The sequence below is a fragment of the Cimex lectularius genome, unplaced genomic scaffold (assembly GCF_000648675.2).
Source record: "Cimex lectularius strain Harlan isolate CLEC.00 unplaced genomic scaffold, Clec_2.1 scaffold195, whole genome shotgun sequence".
NCBI lineage: Eukaryota > Metazoa > Arthropoda > Insecta > Hemiptera > Cimicidae > Cimex > Cimex lectularius.
The window spans coordinates 227,848-250,136 of record NW_019392761.1 but is presented as its reverse complement, the minus strand read 5'-3'; the positions used below and the strand labels follow the sequence as shown (position 1 = coordinate 250,136).

The following is a 22,289-nucleotide window of genomic DNA, read 5'->3' as shown; positions in this document are numbered from 1 at the left end:
TCATGGCTAATATGCAAAGATCATAAGGCAAAAAAAAATTTCTTGATGTTTTCCAAATCAGATTAGTCTTCCAAAAAAAAAGGATAATGTAGCCAACTTGGAGTTGGTGTGCTCGAAATCTCGAGATGGAATGTCCCCATGTTATTCTGCCTTTCAGCCTTCCCTTGTCTACCACGAGTTGTAAAGTTCATTGTCTCTCTTGTATTTGTGTTAGTTTATTTGTTACAAAAGACCCAACAGAGTCAACACGGTTAGCATAAACATCGTGAATACCCCTAATGATTCATTGCGAAGAGGAAGTTTGTATGTAGACGATACGAAAAATATTGGTCCTGTTTAAAAAGAACTTGTACGTGTTATAAACATCAGACGGATGCCCAAAGCCAATTTGAGACATTTTTTGTATTCCAAAAATGTTTATTCGGGGTGCAGAATTTGAATATCAACTTTGTTTCTTGCAAACCAAATGTTTTAACTAGAAAAGATTCAATCTGAGGGCGAATTTGCACTTCATTCCCTGCAATTTTGTGTTGTTCGTTTATTTCCTTTTGCCTGTGTTCAGTGTCGATATTTTGTTGAGTTTTTCTGCTTCGTTGTGTCGCCATGTTTATTGACTCTTTGTTATGTGTTTTGTTTCATTTTTCTTTCTTTTTGAGCTTTTTTATAAAGTTTAAGTTGGGAAATAAATTTTGCCCATGAGAAAAAGTTGAATTACTAGATTAACCCCTTCACCCTTTTTCACACCGTCACCATTTTTTTTCCAATTTAGCATAAAATTTCTGCATTTCATTGTAATTAAAGAAAAGGACATACGAAGAAGATGTTATGAAATTTTCCCTAATCTACCTCGAATTTGTCCAATAAAATTGTAAATTTAGTTTTTTCATTTTAAATAATAATAATAAAGAGTCAATAAACATAGTGAAAAACCAAATAACGTTGAATTTTTCATCTTTTCTTTTTTTGCTTAAATCCAATAAGGTTGCAAATCTATTTTTCACTAATTTAAAATTTAGTAATTTTTAAAACATTTAGTGTTTGTTAAAAAAATTAAATTGTTTAATTGTCGTTTTAAATGCATATCCCATTTTTCACACCGTCACCAGTTTTCCAATTTAGCATAAAATTTCTGCATTTCAATTTAATTAAAGAAAACGATACACGAAGAAGTTGTTCTGAAATTTTCCCAACTCTACTGCGAATTTGTCCAAAAAAATTGTAAATTTAGCTTTTTCTACTAATCTTAAATTTATCAGTTTTTGAAAGATTTAGTGTTTGTTTTTTTTAACAAAAAATTAAATTGAATGTTTTAGAACAGTGCTTTCTTAATGGAAATTTATCGCTCTTTTCATTGCTTTTTTGGATTGTCCCAAAAATGAATAGTTCGAGTAGATTTTTGACGAAAATCGTACATAGGTGAAAAAATAGAATATCTGCGAAAGGGTTGAGAATCTGACCATGATCTGTACGTCCATACGGACTTTTTTGTTGCATTTGAACTGAGGAAATACTTCACGAACTTAGTAGTACGAGTAGAAGATCACCCTGTATATGACTTGATTTTTTAAAATCTTTTTTTGATTTCACTAACATTTTTTTTTACTCGATTTTGCCATACATAAACCTATTGTTTCAATACGTTTTTCAAAGCCGAACTACCACAACACCTTTGAAATGGGAAGGTAAATCGAATTTCCCTGATGAGGTAAACAAGTGGTAATTGACAACAGAAACATTCCGCATCCCATTCGCATCCACCAAAAGGTCAAAGTATGAAAAAGTAAGAATTGTCGCTTCCCTGTTCACTTTTTTGAAAAATCCCTCGGAATAAAAGTTGTAGAGGGTCAAATTTTCGAAAAAATGACGGTTCAAAATTTATGCATTCTTGAAAATCGGGAAAGAGAGTGATCGGTTTTTTTTTCTCCATGGGCACGTAAACAACCACGTTTTTTGTCCAAAAATCGCGAATAAATCGAAAGACTGTTGAGAAATCGGGCAAAGTGGAAGGTGGTCAATTTTAAAACATATTAAAATTTCTATCGATTGCTACAGGGCGCCTCTCCAGGGCGATTTCCTGGTTCCACCGCTCAATTTGACTTTACCGATCTTAAGTTGTATCTGAGTGTCCGGTATAAAGAACTATAATTTTCTTCAAATCTTGCGTTATGAGAGTGAGAGAGAGAGAGAGAGAGAGAGAGAGAGAGAGAGGAGTTCCTTCGCCTTCCTTTTTTGTTGATTAATGAAAGCTCCATCTTTAGCACACCTGAAAATCGGAAGATATAGTGATCGGTTTTTTCATGAGCACTTAAAAAACATGTTTTTGCCCAAAAATCGCGACTAACTCGAAAACCCTTGGCAAATCGAGAAAAGTGGAAGGTGACCAATTGAAAATTTATTAACATTTCCTATCGAACTCTACCGTGAATTTGTCCAATAAAATTGTAAATTGAATTTTTTCTTCAAATTTCAAATTTAGCAGTTTTTGAAAGATTTAATATTGTTCAGTTTTTCTTCTTCGTTGTTGTTTCTGTTTATTGACTCTTTGTTATGTGTTTTGTTTCTTTTTTCTTTCTTTTTGAGCTTCCATACTAAGTTAAAGTTGGGAAATAAATTTTGCCCATGAGAAAACGTTGAATTACTAGATTAACCCCATTCATCCTTTTTCACACCGTCATCATTTTTTTCCAATTTAGCATAAAATTTCTGCATTTCAATGTAACTAAAGAAAATGATATACGAAGAAGATGTTATGAAATTTTCCCAACACTACCGCGAATTTGTCAAATAAAATTGTTAATTTAGTTTTTTCTACAAATCTTAAATTTAACATTTTTGAAAGATTTTGTGTTTGTTTTTTAACAAAAAATTAAATTGAAAGTTTTAGAAGAGTGTTTTAGTTAAGTTTAGTTTTAATGGAAATATGTATAACTCTTTTCAAAGCTTTTTTTGGATTGTCCCAAAAATGAATAGTTCTAATAGATTTATGATGAAAATCGTACATAGTTGGAAAAAAAACACAAAATATTGAATATCTGCGAAAGGGTTGAGTATCGGACCATGGTCCATCCGTCCATGCGAACTTTTTTGTTGCATTTGAAGTGGAGAAACACCTGACGAACTTTGTAGTACGAGTAGAAAATCACCCTGAATATGAATTGATTTTTTTAAATCTTTTTTTGATTTCACTGACATATTATTTTTCTCTATTTTGCCATACATAAACATATTGTTTCAATACGTTATTCGAAGCCGAACAACCGCAACACCTGTGAAATGGGAAGGTAAATCGAATTTCTCTGATGAGGTAAACAAGTGGTAATTGACAACAGAAACATTCCGCATCCCATTCGCATCCACCGAAAGGCAAAGTTTGAAAAAAGTGAGAATTTTCGCTTCCCTGTTCACTTTTTTGAAAAAGCCCTCGGAATAAAAGTTGTAGAGGGTCAAATTTTCGAAGAAATGACGGTTCAAAATTTATGCATTCTTGAAAATCGGGAAAGAAAGTGATCGGTTTTTTTTTCTCCTTGGGCACGTAAACAACCACGTTTTTTGTCCAAAAATCGCGAATAAATCGAAAAACTGTTGAGAAATCGGGCAAAGTGGAAGGTGATCAATTTTAAAGCATATTAAAATTTCCTATCGATTGCTATAGGGCGCCTCTCCAGGGCGATTTCCTGGTTCCCCAGCTCAATTTGAAGTTTTCGTAAAAAGTGCAAAAATAAACATGTTCCCGAACTTTTGTATTTACTGAAGCTGACTGAAGCTAGGAAAACATTTAAAAAGCCATCTTATTCTGCGTAATTTCGTTTAAAAAATGAGTCTTTGCTTCAGGGCTGTGACTTAAAAGGCTGAGAAAATTTCCAAAGTTGTCCATATTTCGTGTAAAAACCAGGTGGTCGGTTACTAACCGATTAATTAACCCGAATAAAGGTCAAAACTTCAGTAGTAAAATGAAAAAGCTGTTTTCCTGAAATACATGAAACGTGACCGCTCATCACTAATTCGATCATTTATTTCACAAAATTATTAACTACACTATGTCATAAGGCTTTGTCCAAATCGTCTGCAGATGATATTGAAAGAGGGCAGCGGCCGATATAGAGGTCTATAATTTTTCTGAAATAGTCCCCGCCGAGAGAGAAGAGTTCCTTTGCTTTAATTTTGGAGAGATTCATAAATCTCTGCCTGTCATATTACAGACAGTTTAATATTAAAACCTTTTCACGTCCTGCAATATGATTTTGGTCCGGTTTGTAGGTGTAATAGGGAGTCAAAGTTCAGAAGAATGAAATGCGAGCCTGTCAGTTCCACGTAGGAAAATCCCAATTCTATGCAATATTATATATTTATTATTGTATGTTTTCGACATTTTTCCATCCAATAGGGAAATTATTTAATAATTCGATTTTACCGATAATCAAACGGAAATTTATCCAGACCAATTTTATCAGAACTACCATCTCAAACTGGTTTTGCGTTTTGAAAAAAATATTATTCCATATAAGATTAGAAGTTCGTCGTTGACCGGAGAAGCGGAAACTCCACATCTTGTAATTATAGGTGGACGAAATATATCATTATCTACGCATGCTAACAAAATACTACGTACTGCGTTATAGAACGATCGAGGAAAGACGGATTGTCGATGGAACAGAAAATAACAGAGAAAGTGAGAGTGTCAGACAGACAGAATGCATAAAGATTAATAGTTCGAGGTAGGTTGATAGAGGAAGGAGAAATGAGTGAATGAGAGATAAATAGATAATGTACAACAGAAAAAGGGAGAGATAAATGGAAAGAGATAGATAAAAAGATATACAGGGATAAAGAGAGAGTGAATGAGAGGAAAAATAAAAGATAATGGGAGAGAGAAAGAAATACATGATGAATGAATAAATGAATTAAAGATAGATAGATCGAGATAGATAAACAGAGTAAGAGAGAGAGAGAGAGAGAGAGAGAGAGAGAGAGAGAGAGAGAGAGAGAGGAGAAAAGAAAGAGAGAGAGAGGGTAAAAGAGTGGCTGAATGAGTTAGTGGGAGAGAGAAGATTAGCGAGAGATTGATTGATTAATACCGCTTTATTTACATAATCTCTCAAGATTTGGTCTCAAGGACCACCCTTACATCTAAAGATAAATACAGATTTATTTTTACAATTACACTACTCAATCTTTTAGAAGTACATAAAACTAAAATATTCCTTGGTTTTACACTTTGACCAATTCATTGTATAATATTACATAATCTGTTTACATATTTATAATAAGGTGAACGAAAGATAACATGACAATAACTAAGTAAATTAAATTTTGCTTTTCAAAATAAAACATAAAATTTCTTCAGCATAAAGTAAAATAAGTTAACTTTCTTTTACAAGGTATTTACCACTACTTATTAACAGAGGTATATTAAAATGTCTGACAGAATTATGATTTAAATTAAGCATAGTTTTAAATCGAATTAACTTTAATTTGAACATCTCTTATAACAGTAATTAAACTAACAATAATAATTAACATAATAAAAATAAAAGAACAGAGAGAAAAGAAACATTTTTTAAAAATTTTCTGACAATGTTACATATACTTTGAAAGTAGCCGAGCTTTTAATTGTTTTTTAAAGCTTTCTATTTTATTGCATTTCTGCATGCAGTTTGGGAGTTTAGAGAACATTGTGGTACCTTTTACTATAAACGAATTACTAAAAGTTTTTGTTCTATATTTTTGTACATACATATGCCTGTCTTTATAACTAGTGTTAATATTATGTATTTCAGAAGTGAATTTAATGTTCTCATATATAAGCTGGGGTTTTTTTGTTTTTATTATTTTATACATGGTACATAGAATTTTATAATCCAACATATCATTTATTTTTAAAATTTCTAGCTGCGCAAACTTGTCACGTATGCGACCATCATATTTTAGATTTAAAATATACCTCATGCACATATTTACTCCTAATTGTAATCTATAAATTTGCAGGCAATTTAAGTCGCTCATGGCAGCTAGTACGTACAATATGTATGGAAATATTAGGGTTTGCACTAACTTTTTTTTAACATTGACATTGTATTTTACAAATTGTAATAATTTTTTTAATTTATAAACTGTAGAGAGAGAGAGAGAGAGGGGGGAGAGAGAGAGAGTGAAATAGTGAGAGAAAGGAGAGAGAGGGAGGATTTAATGAAAGATTGACAGAATGAGAGAGAGAGAGAAAAAAAAAGAGAAAGAGAGAGAGGATTGAAAAGAGTGGCTGAATGAGTGAGTAGGAGAGAGAAGAAAAATGAGAGAGAGAAAGAGAGATAGATAGATAGATAGAGAGAGAGAGAGAGAGAGAGAGAGAGAGAGAGAGAGAGAGAGAGAGAGAGAGGGTGATATAGTGAGAGAAAGGAGAGAGAGTGAGAGAGAGATTGAATGTAAAGTTGACAGAATGAGAGAAGGAAAGAAAGAGAAAGAGAGAAAGAGTGATATAGTGAGAGAAAGGAGAGAGAGTGAGAGAGAGATTGATTGAAAGGTTGACAGAATGAGAGAAAGAAAGAGAAAGAGAGAGAGAGAGAGAGAGTGATATAGTGAGAGAAAGGAGAGTGAGTGAGAGAGAGATTGAATGAAAGGTTGACAGAATGAGAGAAAGAAAGAAAGAGGGAGAGAGTGTGAAAGAATGAGTAAGTACGAGATAAAAAAACGAGAGAGACAGAGTGAGATGGTGAGAGAGGAGAGAGAGTGGGGGAGAAAGAAAAAAGGAAGGGAGAGTGGACGTGTGTGTGTGTGTGTGTGTGTGTGTGTGTGTGTGTGTGTGTGTGTGTGTATGTGTGTGTGTGAGTAAACGAAAGGGAGAGAGAGAGTATGAGGGAGGAATAGAGAGAGAAATATACGGAGTTAGTGAATGTGTGAGAGGAAGGTAGAGAGTGAGCAAGAAAGACAGTCTGTGCGTGAGGGAATGAGAGAAGAGTGAGAGGGACTCAGAGAGTGAGAGAGAAAGAGATAGTGAGCTAGAGAGGTACGGTAGATAACATACAGTTCTGTCTTTATATGAACACAGTATGTTCGTATGAGAACATAATACCCATATAAAATTATGCATAATATCCTTTATAATCCGTTAGTATAAAACCGTCTGAACGCATCTGTATAAACATATTATGATAGAATATTCATGAATACCATTGAGTACGTCTGTAAATTGAACAGTCGTGTTCCGTCATAGTTCAGAAATAGATTTAGTCTTATACGCTTTAATCAAGAAGACATTTGCTTACAACCATTGTTCAAAATGAATCCACCCAGAGTAGAAAGTAGACGTCGTGAAATGACAGCATAATCTGGCGCTTGGGATTTTATGAGCTCACTGGCGACAACAAGATAAGTGACTCAGGCAAACCTGTTTCACGAATTATATTTGCATCATCCGTTCGATCGATAAGGGAACAAATGAAAGAACACACGACAGGGAAAAATGCACGTGGCGTCATTCATTACACGAGAAGAATCGCTCCATATCAAGGCATTTGTGTTAAACATTTTTTTAATGAATATTGATAAACGATTAGAGTTGAACCAGTACAGTAAAATCATGGGGGTCTTTTATTTTGAACTTTTATGCTGCTGAAGAATGTATGTAGTAGTAATATGTAGGATTGTCATTTTGCATTACCCAAATATCTGCGCGAGTCGTTGCAGGTAAATAGATCACTCAGAGATAAAATAATCACTAAACTTTATGTAAGGCAAAAAGTTTCAGATAAAAAAGTCAGTGTCCCGAGCGGGATTCGAACCCACGACCTTCGGCTAAATACGCAGCTGCTCTACCCTATGATCTAACGTGACTTCGATCCACTCGGACACTAACGTCCAACCTCAACCCGACCTTTCGAATTTTCCCTCCTTTTTGTCATTTTTCATTTTTTTATTTCAACCTATACCTTATATAAAGATTAATTAATTTAAAGATGTTATTTGGTCAATCGGACCACGAAAACTAATGGATTTAATAATCACTAAACTTGTAGAGAAGGTTGCTAGCATTCCTAAATCATTGATTAACTTTCATCACTACCACTCTCTGAGGTCATGGGGTCTTTTTAGACGTCGAGGTGGATTATTGTGAAGAGTTCTGAAGGATTGTACAGATTATAGCAGGATTAGAGGTTAGTGTAAAATTTTTTGTAGCTGGATCTTGCATCTTCCTTTACAAAAGGAACATTTAGGTCGTTTTGGATGGTGCGGTTTGAAACACAGAACATCATCCATGGATCTATGTATTGTAGATTCTGGTTTCTTCTGAGATTGGAAGGCTTTGGTTGAATCCCTAGTTCTATGCTCTATTTTCATGTCCGTTTCAGTATTGAGTTATGATTATTTTTTTATGGTGGGTGAGTGTAGAATTATATCTACGATGTTTTTAAGTAAGCGGTATCCTCTGTTCTCTCTTTTCCTTTTAAGTCTATGAGGATTCCAGGTTAGTCGCTTGTCTAGACTTCCAGTTTGCCAAAACACTTTTTAGACAAAACTATGTGCAGTCAATCAATCAAAATGATCTGAAGTTCCGAATTTATCTCCTGACCATTGGGAACCGATTCAAGACGATATCGCCCTATGTATACAAACAAAACAACAAACAGGACGGTCTTTTTTGGCAAACGTTTCGCGCCTTGGCGAGACTTGTAGAGTGGCCAACGAATTGAAATAGATTTGCATATCATCGCAATTGTCGGCTCTTTTGACGAGACGAAAATCTAAAGCGGCTTTTCAGAAGTATTGCGCATCTCAACTTCGCGAGAGAACCTTCTGCAGCTTGGTTCGACAACGTTACAATGCCTGGTAAGTACAGTTTAAAGCTTTCGCTTCACCGTCAAGTTCATTTGTTAGAGCATCAGCAGCCACAATTACTCTCAAAATATCATGAGACCTGTTCGGTCTGTTCTAACTTTAATTTCATGACTAACGTCTCAGACTTTTTTAACACACCGCGGGTGCCCCTCCAAACTTGGCCAATTTTAATGACTCGGATGGCGAAATTACAAGTTAAAATAAATACACTGACAAGACAAAAATTCTACCTGCTTGTAATATAACTTGATTTGTATATATTTTTATAATTTAATCAAAGTTACACGTTTTTTAACGTTTAATAATTGAATCTTTTTAAAAAAAGGTTTTAAAAAATGTAAATTGCAAAGAAAAAAAAGTCGGACAAATAAAGTTTGTTTTAATGTTGTTTTAGATTTTTAATTAACATTTCAATATCGCTTATTTCCTCCTCTTGCCTTAATAACATCTCGAAGACGCATCGCCAAACTTTCTACCAGTCTGGAAATGTCTTTTTGCCGGAGGTTAGCTAATTCTTCGCGAAGAGTCCTTTCAAGATCGTGGAGTATCAGAAAATGATGAACGTCCTCTTATTCGTCTTTTGAGGTTATCACATAAATGTTCGATGGGGTTCACGTCTAGAAAACGGGCTGGCCAGGCTGAGACCCTGATGTTATGCTGTTGAAGGTACGTTTGTACTATGCGAGTGACATGTGGACGGGCATTATCGTGCATTAGTAAAGGATTGTCAATGATTTCATCGAAGGTAGGCAACGCATGTTGTTCCAAACTTTCATCCACATAGCGAGTGACCGTCAAAGACCCTCCACGAATATCAACCACCTCCGTGCGACTCTCCATTGAAATTCCCGCCCACATCATCACTGCTACGTTGAAAAGGTTGGCTCTGAGATATATTGGGTTGGCTTCGTACCTCTCATTTCGCCTTTCTCCACACTCATCCACGCCCATCTGGAGATGGTAGATCAAATCTACACTCATCTGTAAAAAAGTACAGCAGACCAATCGTCCAAAGGATGGTTGTGTTCTCTAGCAAATGCGAGCCGTGCAAATCTGTCTGTTCTGTTCAATTCTGGTCCTCTTACGGGGCGAAAAGCCATCAGTCCATACTGATTTAAACTTCTTCGAGCAGTGCGTTCAGAAATTTGAACACCACGAACTTCCAGGTGCTGATGAACCGCTTGAACAACAGTAAGGTGTCGGTTTCGCAAAATTCTCAAAGTCAAAAAACGGTCATCCTGTGGTTCTGCTACTCTAGGCCGTCCAGAACCGGGCCTTCTATGGTAGGACGTAGGACCCAGTTTCTCAAAAACGTCTAACGGCGTCTCGTAGGATTTCGTAGGGTGATCCGATGGCAATAGCCGCATACACGATGGATCGTCCAACATCACTAAGTGCCATCCTCAACACTAAGTGGCATTTTTAAGTTTAAAAATTGAAATTAATAAAAAAGAGACTCTCACGCCGCGGTCGTGGGTTCGATGCCCACCGTCGCCTCTGGCCCTTTTTTCACAATAACCCCCCAAATTTTGAACACACATATACGAATTGTCACATGGCTAATATGCATAGTTCATAACGAAAAAAAAATTAATAAAACAAAGACGAAACTCAAACAGTTCATTGCTTCAGAATTCAAATGAGACCGAATAAACATTTTAAATTCCGTAAAAAGTAAACATTGAAAAATACTTTATCCTTGTTTTGGAAATTAAAATATTATCAAGGTGTGTTTACCTATAATTGATATTCCCAATTTCAAACATAGCATAAACAAATATTTATTGGTAAAAAGAAAAATGAGACAAATTAAGGGCAGAATTTTCTTTTATCGAGAAAATGGAAAAAAAAATCAATTGGGTGGATTTTTTTGCCTGTCAGTGTAATAATTAATGTTACTAGGTTTTTACCAAACATTTTGGTATGCTTACTTTCGCAGTTGTCGGTTTGACGGGTTTAGACCATTCGACATCATCAGCCATTGGTTTATGTGGTTTTCTGTTTACCCGAGTCGATTTTTTTATATACTTCTTTTTCAGTCGGTGGTTGTCATCGTCGGTCCTTTTTCGCTTTAATTTGTACAATCTGTAAATAAGCCAGTGAGTTGTTAATTTGTACGTTCATGATGGCTTTCATGTTGGATGTGCTGTGTCTGTAGATTTCTAGATTTTAAAGTTTTCCCATTTTTCGTACGTTTTTAGTCTTACTTTATTGCTTGATAGTAGCGTTCCTTATAAGGCACACCTCTCTGTGCGTCTCAGTACTCTGTATTGCTGTATTTTCTTGATGTGCGAAAAAATCGATTGAATTAGTGAGGGATATGTAACATTTGTGTCTGACAAGCGTTGTGACCAGTGATATAATCTTAAGGCTTTGATTTTATTTTTTGCACAAAAAACTTTGTGCTATGTTACGATCAAGTTTTAACCGAAATAAAGGACAGCTCCTGCTTGTTGGAATCTGAGACTGGGTTGACATGGAGGTTTTATCACTGCTTACTCCACTTTTCGAACCATTTGACTATTTCCACTACGCAACCAGGTCTTTATCGATATTGACAAGCCTAGATAAGTCGTGGTATAACGGAAATTTCGGAAGTACCCAAGCATGAGGCACGGCAGCTATGAAAGTTCTTGATGTCACTCGGCATGGATAAGTTAACAAAGAACTTGCAAATGGTTAAATATGACTGTTGTATAAAAACTTTCAGGTAGATTTTTATATATTTATAGAATCCTTCATGGCAGGCGTTTCTGAATTCTTTTTCAGTGTCTACAAAGACTCCTAGGCATTCATCTTTTGTTTTGTATGTCTCCAGGCCAGTTTACTTGACACTTTGTACGTGTAGTTATTGTCGAGGGTTCGAATCAGTTTGTGTTGTCCCTAAATCGACCTCTGTTGTTATCTTTTTTAAGTAATTGAGTGTGTGAGTGAAAGAGAGAGAAATAGAGAGCCCATATTACAATTTTGTCGCATTTAAACATAGAAGACAAGTTTGTATGTCTCTTTTCCTATGTGAATGTGGTCTATTTCATGTATGTTTGTGAAGAGTCGTTTTTTTTTAGCGTTTGTGTATTGTTTATTTGTTTGTTTATTTTGTCTATGGTTTGTTGTATGGTACTAATTTTAGTCTGTCAGTCGCGTTGCCATTTTGTGTCTTTGTGCATGATTTAAGTCAGTTCTTGAGATGCTTGTCTTCTTTATATGCCGAAGTGGAGTCTGTTTTCAGTTTCTGCGATAATTCATAAAGGCAGGTTATCCCATCCCTATGACGAGTCATAAACGTGCCTGTGTACGTGTGTTTTGTTGTGGTTTGCCATAAACTTAAAATTAAACAATAGTAAGATAATGAGGTCGTATGAGTTTAGTGATGTATTACAATTAATGAAGGTTTTTAGTTGAGATAAAAAAGTCAATGGCACGAGCGGGATTCGAACCCACGATCTTCGGCTTGATACGCCGCTGCTCTACCACTTGAGCTATCGTGACCTCGATCCACTCGGACACTAACTTCCCATCTCAACCCCACCTTTTGAATTTTCCCTCCTTTTTGCCATTTTTCAAATGTCGTGTAATCGGAGTGGATTCTCGACGACAAATGAAATGGCCACGGAGAACTTTAGTGAAGTATACTTCATTTTAAATCATTAAATTCACTAATTTCGTGGTCCGCTTGACCAATTAATATATTACAATTAATTAAGGTTTTTAGTTGAGATAAAAAAGTCAATGGCACGAGCCGGATTCGAACCCACGATTCGGCTAGATACGCCGCTGGACCCCGAAATTAGTGAATTTAGTGATGTATTATCACATCATAACAATAGCCTTGATTATTAGCTTGAGAACTGTTAATTGGGAGGATTGGACAAGCTGGAAGTTGGATGGCTTGTCAGAACCTCACAGTTTCACTCCTTATGTCCAAAGTGGTCGCAGTAAAGTCTTTTATATAGTGAGTTTAGTGTTGACGGTCAAGACGGATTTCGATCCTAGAAGTCTAGTGTGAGGATTCCACGTCAGTCTGCTCTCTAGGTATAGTCCTAAGTATGACTTGAATTGAAGTCGGTATTTCTGTGTTGTTGATGTAGAGTGGAGGACAAGACCTTTTTTCAATGTGAACGTACACTGATTTTATTTTTCAATAAGAAGAGTCGTCGCGAGGGTCGTCGGAGAGGCTCTTGCGAGGGAAGAGCACGACCGGTAGATGGCCTCAGAGAATCTGAGCAGGAGACGAGGGATCGTCCTCACCCGACTGAGGATTAGCCATACGCGGTTGACACATGGGCACCTGCTTTTGGGCCAAAGCCCGCGCAGGTGCCCCTTATGCAGAGAAAGGTTGCTCGATGTGTCCCACATAATAGAGGCGTGTCATGCCTTGGCTCCATACAAAGAGCGTGTAGGCATGCCGCCGGACTTAAGAAGAGTTCTCGAGCACGGTAGCGAGTTTCAGAGCCCCTGTTCCGCTTTTTAGGGGAAATTGGGTTTTTTTATTGTATCTAGTATGTCTTATGTGTTGTGTGTCTATATGTTTTGTCTGAGTGCATGTATTTATTAGCGTGAATGGCGAGGGGTGAGGGTGAAATATAACGTCATCATCACCCCTCGAACGATGAGAGCGTAAGAGTGTGTGTTCGGGGTCGATGGCGGAATATTTATAAAAGTACCCCATCGACCCCAATCTAGTTTAGTTTAAATATATTTCGGTGGAGGAATATCAAGTACTCCACCGACCAAACGGAATGAGTGTACTGTATGGATGTATTTAAGTGTATGAATGTATTTATTTGTATGAATGTAGTGTTTGAACGGATATAGAATATAGACTTAGTTGGGGGCTGAAATGACCTAGATGTCGGAAGCCCCAGCCAAAAAAATAAAAAAAATAAGAAGAATAAATTAATATGGCGAGGCTTCGAACATTTTGGAAAGCCCCATCACTGAAGATGCCTGACAGAGCAAACCGGCGAGGATAGGTGTACCAAAATATTCGAAAATGACTAAACTTTCTGATAGTACTTCGGGGAAACTTGGCACAGCTCTTACCTCTTATTCAGATTTGAGCCACGGGTGACAGTTCGAAGGGCAAGGCCTAGATGAAATAGGATATCCAGGTCATTGAATTTTGCATCAGTAAGTGGATAGGTAGGGTTGACAGAACGGTCTTGGGCTCGATTCCCACCGCCGCCCCTGGATTTTCTGACCCCACGACTATATATTATAAACGTACTACTATTGCCGGCTAATATGTGAAGCATGAGCATTGATATAAACATGAATATGTAGAAATACTATTTTAAGGTTTTGATTACTCTGATCGATCTATTCTCGCTGGTTTTGACTGGCGCATTTAGGCTTTTCTCCATCCTTCGGCGAGTGTTCTGTGTGTAATTTTGGGAAATCGATCGAAGAAGAAAAAGCATTAGTTATTTGTTGATCAACCGAACACAAAATCCCATGGTTTATTAAGGACAATCTAAAACAATTTTCATATCTATTGGCATATTTGAGTATTCCTCGGACGCATGATGGCAAAATCCTTCGTCTACTTAAAAAGAATAATAAAAAAAGAGAAGTGAGGAATGTTTCATTCTATTGACATTCCTCTTTAGAATTAAGAACAGCGTTCATTAGGAAGATACCAGATCCTCTTCTAATTACAATCAAGTTGTTCATTGTAGTGATGAACGGAATACTTTTCGATATTGTCTTTTGTCCGAGAACGTGACGTCCAAATATTTCCCATCCAATGTCGGAACGGTTTTTAAATTTCTTATGGTACACAAGATACATGACATGAATCGACTGCGACAATCCGATAACCTTTTATTCATTAAAAAAATATTCTTACAAAATAATCGTCGTTATTAAAAAAGGCCACACATGCTTTCCTTCGTGTAGATGCCTTTGACACTCCATCTTTCGAAGGATCTAAGGATCCTTCAAGATTCTAAGCAGGTCGGTAAAAACTTTTTCCTTGGAAGTACGAGGACGGACGGTTAATATTCCGTGGATCGTGGCAAAAGCCACGGACTTCATCCTCTCCTAACAGTAGTACTGAATCTGTTTCTCCTTGTTCGCCAGCCATCGAAGAGCTTCAGCATGTCCGACAACTTTCCTCATCGGAAGACCTTATAAAACGGCAACTTCAGCAGCCACCAGCACCCGTGCCGGACGTAGAGTAGTCACCCTGGCTAAATGCCTTTTTGAAAAGGGAGACAGTATTGTAGCACCACTATACAACGCTACCTGCCACTAGACCCAGCAACTGTTGCAACTTTCTGCATATCCCATTTAAATACCTTTAGCACCCGAGCATGCTTTATAAACTTAAACTCTTCCTACCCACAGTCAGACAGATGCAAGCCGGTGTCCCACAAGGGAGCATTCTCGGTCTCATCCTTTATATATTTATACGGCTGACCTACCTATGCACTCTAATACCGTCCTCACCACCTACGCGAACGATACCTCAATTTTTTCCTCTTCCTCGAATCCTAGCCAAGCCACTTCCAACACCCAAGAACACCTTGATTTTGTCGAATACGAAAAAGTGGAGAACAAGACTGAATGAAGAAAACTGTACTCAATGTACGTTCACATTAAGAAAACAGTCTTGCTTTCACACAGAGATACAGCCTTCCTTTAGGGCTGTACCTATACAGCAGACTCACATGGTTCCCCATAGACTTAAGAGATAACAACTCAACAGAAGACTAGGACAACTACGAAAACTTCTAGGACCTACATCTGCCTTGACCATGAAAACTAAACTAACGCTGTACAAGGCTAATTATTTGGAGATCGTGAGATGAGGTGTGGTGTGACGTAGATTCAGAAAATCATTTTCTTTATCGTGCCAACGTTTCGATCTTTATTGAGTTCATCTTCAGGACTCAAAGTGTTTGTTTTTTGTGTAGATGTGTCATTATTGTGTGCCGTGTTGAGAGTGACCTGTCTAAACAGAAAACAAACACTTTGAGCCCTGAAGATGATCTCAATAAAGATCGAAACGTGGGCACGATAAAGAAAATGTTTTTCTAAACCTACGTCACACCAGACCGCATCTCACGATTTCAAAATAATCATTAATTAATGGTCACTAAACACAACACACACGTTATACAAGACTTTACTACGACCACTTTGGGCATACGGAGTGGAACTGTAGGGTTCTGCCGAGTCATCCAACATCCAGCGCATCCAATCCTTCCAATCAAAAGTCCTCAGACAAATTGTCAAAGCGCCTAAATACATCACTAAATCCACAACGTCCGCAACATTCCGTTGGTCAGCGAACTGATCCGTTCCCGATTCCAAAAATTTCTCACCAACATCTCGATCCATCCTAACCATACTGCCCCGAGTCCTCTGTACCCATTCCCATACCGAGAACCCGCCGGGTCGCCTTAATCGGCGATGGCCTCGCGACCTCGTTGCTAGTTAATCCCTCACACTGAGAACAGTTGGCTGGTTCTCATGGCATGTGTCCTCTGAGTGCAGCGCTCGCATTAGTAATTCACTACTTTCGTGGTCCGCTTGACCAATTAATACATGACAATTAATTAAGGTTTTTAGTTGAGATGAAAAAAGCTAAAGGCACGAGAGGCAAAAGGAGGGAAAACTCATAAGGTGGGGTTGAGATGGGGAGTTGGTGTCCGAGGGGATCGAGGTCACGATAGCTCAGGTGGTAGAGCAGCGGCGTATCTAGCCGAAGGTCGTGGGTTCGAATCCCTCTCGTGCCATTAGCTTTTTTTATCTCAACTACAAACCCTAATTAATTGGCTCGCATTAGTGTTGTGACCGTGTGGAACAAATAAATTTTGTAATCACATTTTCAGTATGAACAAATATAGGAATAGGGCATAAAAAATAATAAATTTAAAAAACCTTATAGTAATGAGGGTCGTGACAACGTCACAAACGTTGAGGATCACCCACGCCCCTAAATCTGGACGTTAAGGAGGTACTGTGTTATAATTTTTCTCCTAATTTATTATTTTTTTAGATTTATGTTTCTTATAAATATTTTCTTTTCCCTCCATCCAACTCGTACGAGATAGCTGGATTTCGAGAGACACGATTCTCTAGTTTTTAGCGTTTAAAAGCTTACAAAGTAAGCAGGTGTTGTAATTTCATTCTATATTTTGACTCAGGTTGGGCGGATTTTAAATCCGGTGGCCGTGTGTGGAGGATACTCTGGAAATTAATTTGACTACGACATTCGTACTTGTTTTTGCCCCTTTGGGCAGGTCCATTATTGACAGCCGTTGACTACACCCACTCCTTCGAGCCAATTGCGAATTCAGATGTCGTCCTTTTGCTATGCTTGGAGAGTTGTGGCGGTGAACTAATTAAGAATTCGTCTTAAATCCACCACCACAAGAAGTTTCCTTCTGTAGCAAATAGTAACTCTTGCACAAACGCATTTTGATGTTAAGACAAGTTAATAGGCTGTATAATTAAAAAATAACGCGTAGTCTACAGGCTTATTATAAGGGTATCCCGATAGATCCGTCATGGCCAAAATTATCCCGTTGCAAGCAAACAGAAAGTTAAATCAAAGTCATTAAAGGAAACAGCGATGGGATACTTGTATTAACAAGGGGAGGATACAAACGAGGGATGGCGTATTTTAAAAACTTTCTTTCGGTGATTTTGGCTGAAAAATATTAGATCCGTGTTCGAGCGTTTTTGTCCATTGGCCCTAGGAGCCAGTTCGGTATTAATTATTTTTTCAATTAATTATTCTTTCTATGTAAGGTCTTGGTTGATATAAAAAAGTTAGTGTCACGAGTGAGATTCGAACTCACGACCTTCGGCTAAATACGCCGCTTCTCTACGACTTGAGCTATCGTGACTTCGATCCTCTCGGACACCAACTCTCCCTCTCGACCTACAACCGTTCGAATTTTCCCTTTTTTTGCCATATTTTTAATATTTATTTAGAAATCAATTAACGGTCACTAATCACCACACATATTTTTAATGTCGTGTAATCAGGGTTTGATTCTCAGCGACTTAACCAGTGGCCATGGGGAGCTGTTTAGCGAAATGATACTTCTTTCACTTACTAAATATTAATCCATTTTACGTTTTAGTGGTCAATTGGCCAAGTTACTTCTTTCGATTAATTATTCTTTCTATGTAAGGTCTTGGTTGAGATAAAAAAGTCAGTGTCACGAGCGTGTACGTTGAGATGGAGAGTTGGTGTCCGAGTGGATCGAAGTCACGATGCCTCAATTGGTTAGAGCAGCGTCGTATTTAGCCGAAGGTCGGGAGTTCGAATCCCGCTCGTGACACCGTCTTTTTCATCTCAACCAAGGCCTTACATAGAAAGAATAATTATTTGAAAGAAGTAACTTGGTGAATTGACCACTAAAGTGTAAAATTAATTATTTTTTAGTTTTACCTAGGATAAGAAAATAATATAGAGGATCGTATTAAATACGATTATAGGGTATGAAAAGGTACAAAAACCAAAATACGCTTCCAGTCAAGTCGGCCAAAATAAATTGTTAAAAAAACTGTTCGGATTTGTTTAATGCACCCTTTAAAAGCCTTGAATACGAATTTGTATGTAAATAAAAAATAGTGATTCTTGGGCTGGATTAGTTATACAGGGGGGAGGGAATTTTGGTTCTTCAATGCCAGGTGTTCCACTTAAACATACATAAAGATCCTGGATTTTATCCAGATTCAACGGTATTCCGATCTAAATTAATGTATAATTTTTATTTAAAGTGAGGGGGTTGAGATGAAAAATTAGTGTCTCCAGCGGGATCCGAACCCACGACCTCCAGCTCTGTTCGGGGGTCAAAGTGACGATAGTAGAGGTGGATTTTTAAAATTTTCACATATGTACAGAGAGAAAATCGTATTTGACTCTGGCAGACCAACCTGGTTATTAAAACACCAAAGGCATAGGGTGTAAGTTGGTAAAATTGCTACCATATCTGGCACGCAACTATACTAGTTACAGTAACACTTACTATGTCGAGGTGTAAGTTGGTAACAGTGCTGCCATTATAGGCAGGCCACTATCCTGCTTACTAAAACACCAAGGTATAGGATGTAAGTTGGTAAAATTGCTACCACTATATGCAGGCAACTATCCTGATTACGAAAACGCCTAAGGTATAGGGGTGTAAGTTAGTAAAATTGCTACCATCTCTGGCAGGCAACTATACTAATTACTATAACACTTACTATGTCGAGGTGTAAGTTGGTAACAATGCTACTACTATAGGCAGGCAACTATCCTGGTTACTAAAACACATAAGTTTTTGACAGTATACCCCATGACCTATGGATTTAAAAAAAGCCATAAAAATAATATACGAAGACAGCAGTTGATGAAAAATTTCATGTAATAGGAGATTGTTGACCTTTTGACTCAATTTATATTTAAAAAAAAAGAATGTCACGCGTACTGGTGAACTTGTACGGCGTCTCGCAGCAGAACTATAGTTTTTTATTCCCCCTTCTTCGCTCGGATCCGTCTCAAAGGCTTTTCCACGGATTCCCTTTGCTTCTCGGCTTGGGAAGAATTCGCGGAGGTGGCTGTACGGTTTCCTCACTTTTTGACAAGTGCCACTTTTAAACGGGAACGTCACCTAGCGCCAGATTCTACACGACATTTATCATTTTTGACATCAAACATTACTTTTATTGCCCTCTGTTTTTTGTGCTTTTTGTCTTGAGTCTCAACCCGGAATCGTGTCGCATTTTTAAAAGGTATGATGAGTTTTGTCAGTTTGTATAAAATAGTGAAAACAAAGAGAAATCAACACTAATTATCAAGAAAGTTTTACTTTTGAAAAAAAAATAAGCAAAATATTAAACCAAGATGAAACTCGAAATTAAAACGTCTATAGAAATGGCTCCATGTACAACGAGTCTCAGTAATATTACATGCTAAAAATAAGACGATTGTACAATAGAGATCTCACGGTATGTTTTATAGATTTTCTTTTTCGTATTAAACGAGCAGCGAGACAAGAAGAATGTATTCATGTCTATTAGAAGAGTGGAAGAAACATGAGTATACGTGTGAACATTTCTTATACGTTTGTTGCACATTTGTTTTTAGACTACATTCTTCTAATGTAATTACTATTAACCATTATCTTTCTTAGCTTTGATAAATAAATTTTTCGTATATCTTTTTCATATTCTCTATGTTTTTTATCACTATATCTCTATCACTCACCCACTTCCGTTCTCTCTATTTCTCTATGTCTCTCATTCCTTCGTTCCCTCCCTCTGTCTGTCTCTCTCTCTCTCTCTCTCTCTCTCTCTCTCTCTCCCTCTTTCTCTCACTCTTTCTCTCTTTCTTTTATCCTCTTTTCTCTCTCTCTTTCTCCCTCCTTTTTTTCTATCACTCTCACTTCCTCTTTCTTTCTTTATCTTTCTCTCTAACACTTTTCTTTCTAACCGTCATTAAAATAAACTTTTTCACTCCTCTCCATTAAATTTCTGTCCCCCCTCTCCATCCCCCTTTTTTCACTCTCTTTCTCTCTCTCTCTCTTTATCTTTCACACTCGTTTTTCTTTCTTTGTCTTTCCGACCCTTTATATCTCCTCTCTCTTTTTCCATCTTTTTATTTTTCTCTCTACCTCCTTTCCCTCTCTCTCTTTCTCTGTATCTGTCTCTCACTATCCCTCTCTCTCTCTTTCTTTCTCTTCCTCTCTCTCTCTCTTTCTCTCTCTACACCTACCTACCCATCTCGTTACTTACTCTTACTTTTTTTCTTCCTGTCTATCTGTCCGTCTCTCTCTTTGTCTCTCTCTCTCTCTTTCTCTCTCTCCCTCTCTCTCTCTCTTTCTCTCTCTCTCTCTCTCACGTCCTCTTTTTTCTTTTTCATTTGTTTCGTCTCATTCCCTCTCTTTCTTTCTCATCTCACCTTCTCGTTCTTACTACTACTATCTTTTTTATTCTCATACTCGCTCAGTTAATTGTTCGATTAACAACCCACATTTTACGTTATTTACATTACTTACTCTTTCAATGGATCTATTTTTTCTCTCTTTCACTCTCTCTCTCTCTCTCTCTCTCTCTCTCTCTCTCTATCTATCTATCTATCTATCTATCTATCTATCTATCTATCTATCTATCTACCTCTATTTCTAATTAATAATGATCTATGTTTCTTGGTCTTATATTAAAATTATTACAGAGGTAATTTTTTCGAACACATTGCAAAAATGTGGAATGAAGAATAACAATAATATAATAATTAGTATTACTAAAACAAGAACCCAAGAAAAGTATACACTTCCAGTTTCGAAAAAAGATCGGTAAGCTTCACGAAGTTTCACTTGCAGATAGTGTAATAATTTTACCCGTCCTTTTCCCAAATGAATTCTACATTTTCTACCATGAGAGGTTTAGGGCGTTTTGTCCTATTTGAACAAATACGTCAAAGATAGTGAATTACGAGTTTTATAAAGCTTCGTCAAAATACCCGGCTTCATACAATAAGATATTGTTATGTACTGAATTGGCCGGCCGGCACTCCGGGCCAGTTGTCCGACCATTTTTTAGCAGATAACCGGCCCCCGGGTGACAAAAGGTTTGACGGACGGACAGACGGCGATTCCAACAAAGGTAGCCGATTTTCAATGAGAACCACCAAAACGGGCATGAAATCCACGCCTTTTCAATGGTATTTCGCCAACTCCTCGACTTAATTCTTCTGGAGTACCGGCAGGAAAATCATAATCCCAAAATTATTACGGAATCAAGACCGACTTAATTCTGGTGTAGTGCAGAGAGGGAAATCATAGTTTTAAATTATTATGTTATCCAGACTCACTAAAGTAAATTTTTTATGTCCACTAAGAGATAGTGACATCATAATTTTCCGCTAAGTTTAAACCAGAATCTGGCAGAATTATATCAAATTATTAATGTTGATTCGAACATCTTCTAGGCTGTCCGCAAGTATTATAATGTCATTCATATAGAGAAAATTTTTGAAAACAACGCACTCTCTGCCCCTTTAGCCTGAACATCAATGAAATCGTTCATGTACAGTGAAAACAAGAGATGGCTTAACAGACAACCTTGTCGAACTACTTTACTTCAAAGAACTCTGATCTAGAGAGAACCTTATGCCAGCTTTTGACCTCCACACGTTAATATGAAGGACAAAACAAAAGAACAAAAGAAACGAGGACACTTTTATATAGCAACTTTTATCACATGACACTTTCATCTAATGATTTTTGACAAAAATAAATAAAACAATATATTTCGTGGTCCGATTGACCAAATAACTTCTTTAAATTAATTAATATTTATGTAAGGTATTGGTTGAAATGAAAAAGCTAGTGTCATGAGCGGGATTCGAACCCACGACCTTCGGCTAAATACGCCGCTGCTCTACCAGTTGAGCTAACGTGACTTCGATCCACTCGGACACCAACTTCCAACCTCAACCCAACCTTTCGAATTTTCCC

At 37.2% G+C, this 22,289-nt stretch overlaps 1 protein-coding gene across 6 annotated transcripts in view; it reads left to right on the top strand.

The window, feature by feature from the left end:
* LOC106663388 (regulator of G-protein signaling 20) overlaps nt 1-22,289 on the top strand; it is a 216,858-nt gene that overhangs the window by 94,737 nt on the left and 99,832 nt on the right. Inside the window, exon 1 of one of the 6 annotated variants that reach the window (XM_024227389.1) lies at nt 8,241-8,820. The exons of the other annotated variants lie outside the window; for them this stretch is intronic. The gene's annotated coding sequence lies outside the window, so the exon portion shown is untranslated. Of the gene's footprint in view, nt 1-8,240; nt 8,821-22,289 lie in introns of those variants that run through there. 6 annotated transcript variants of the gene reach the window in all.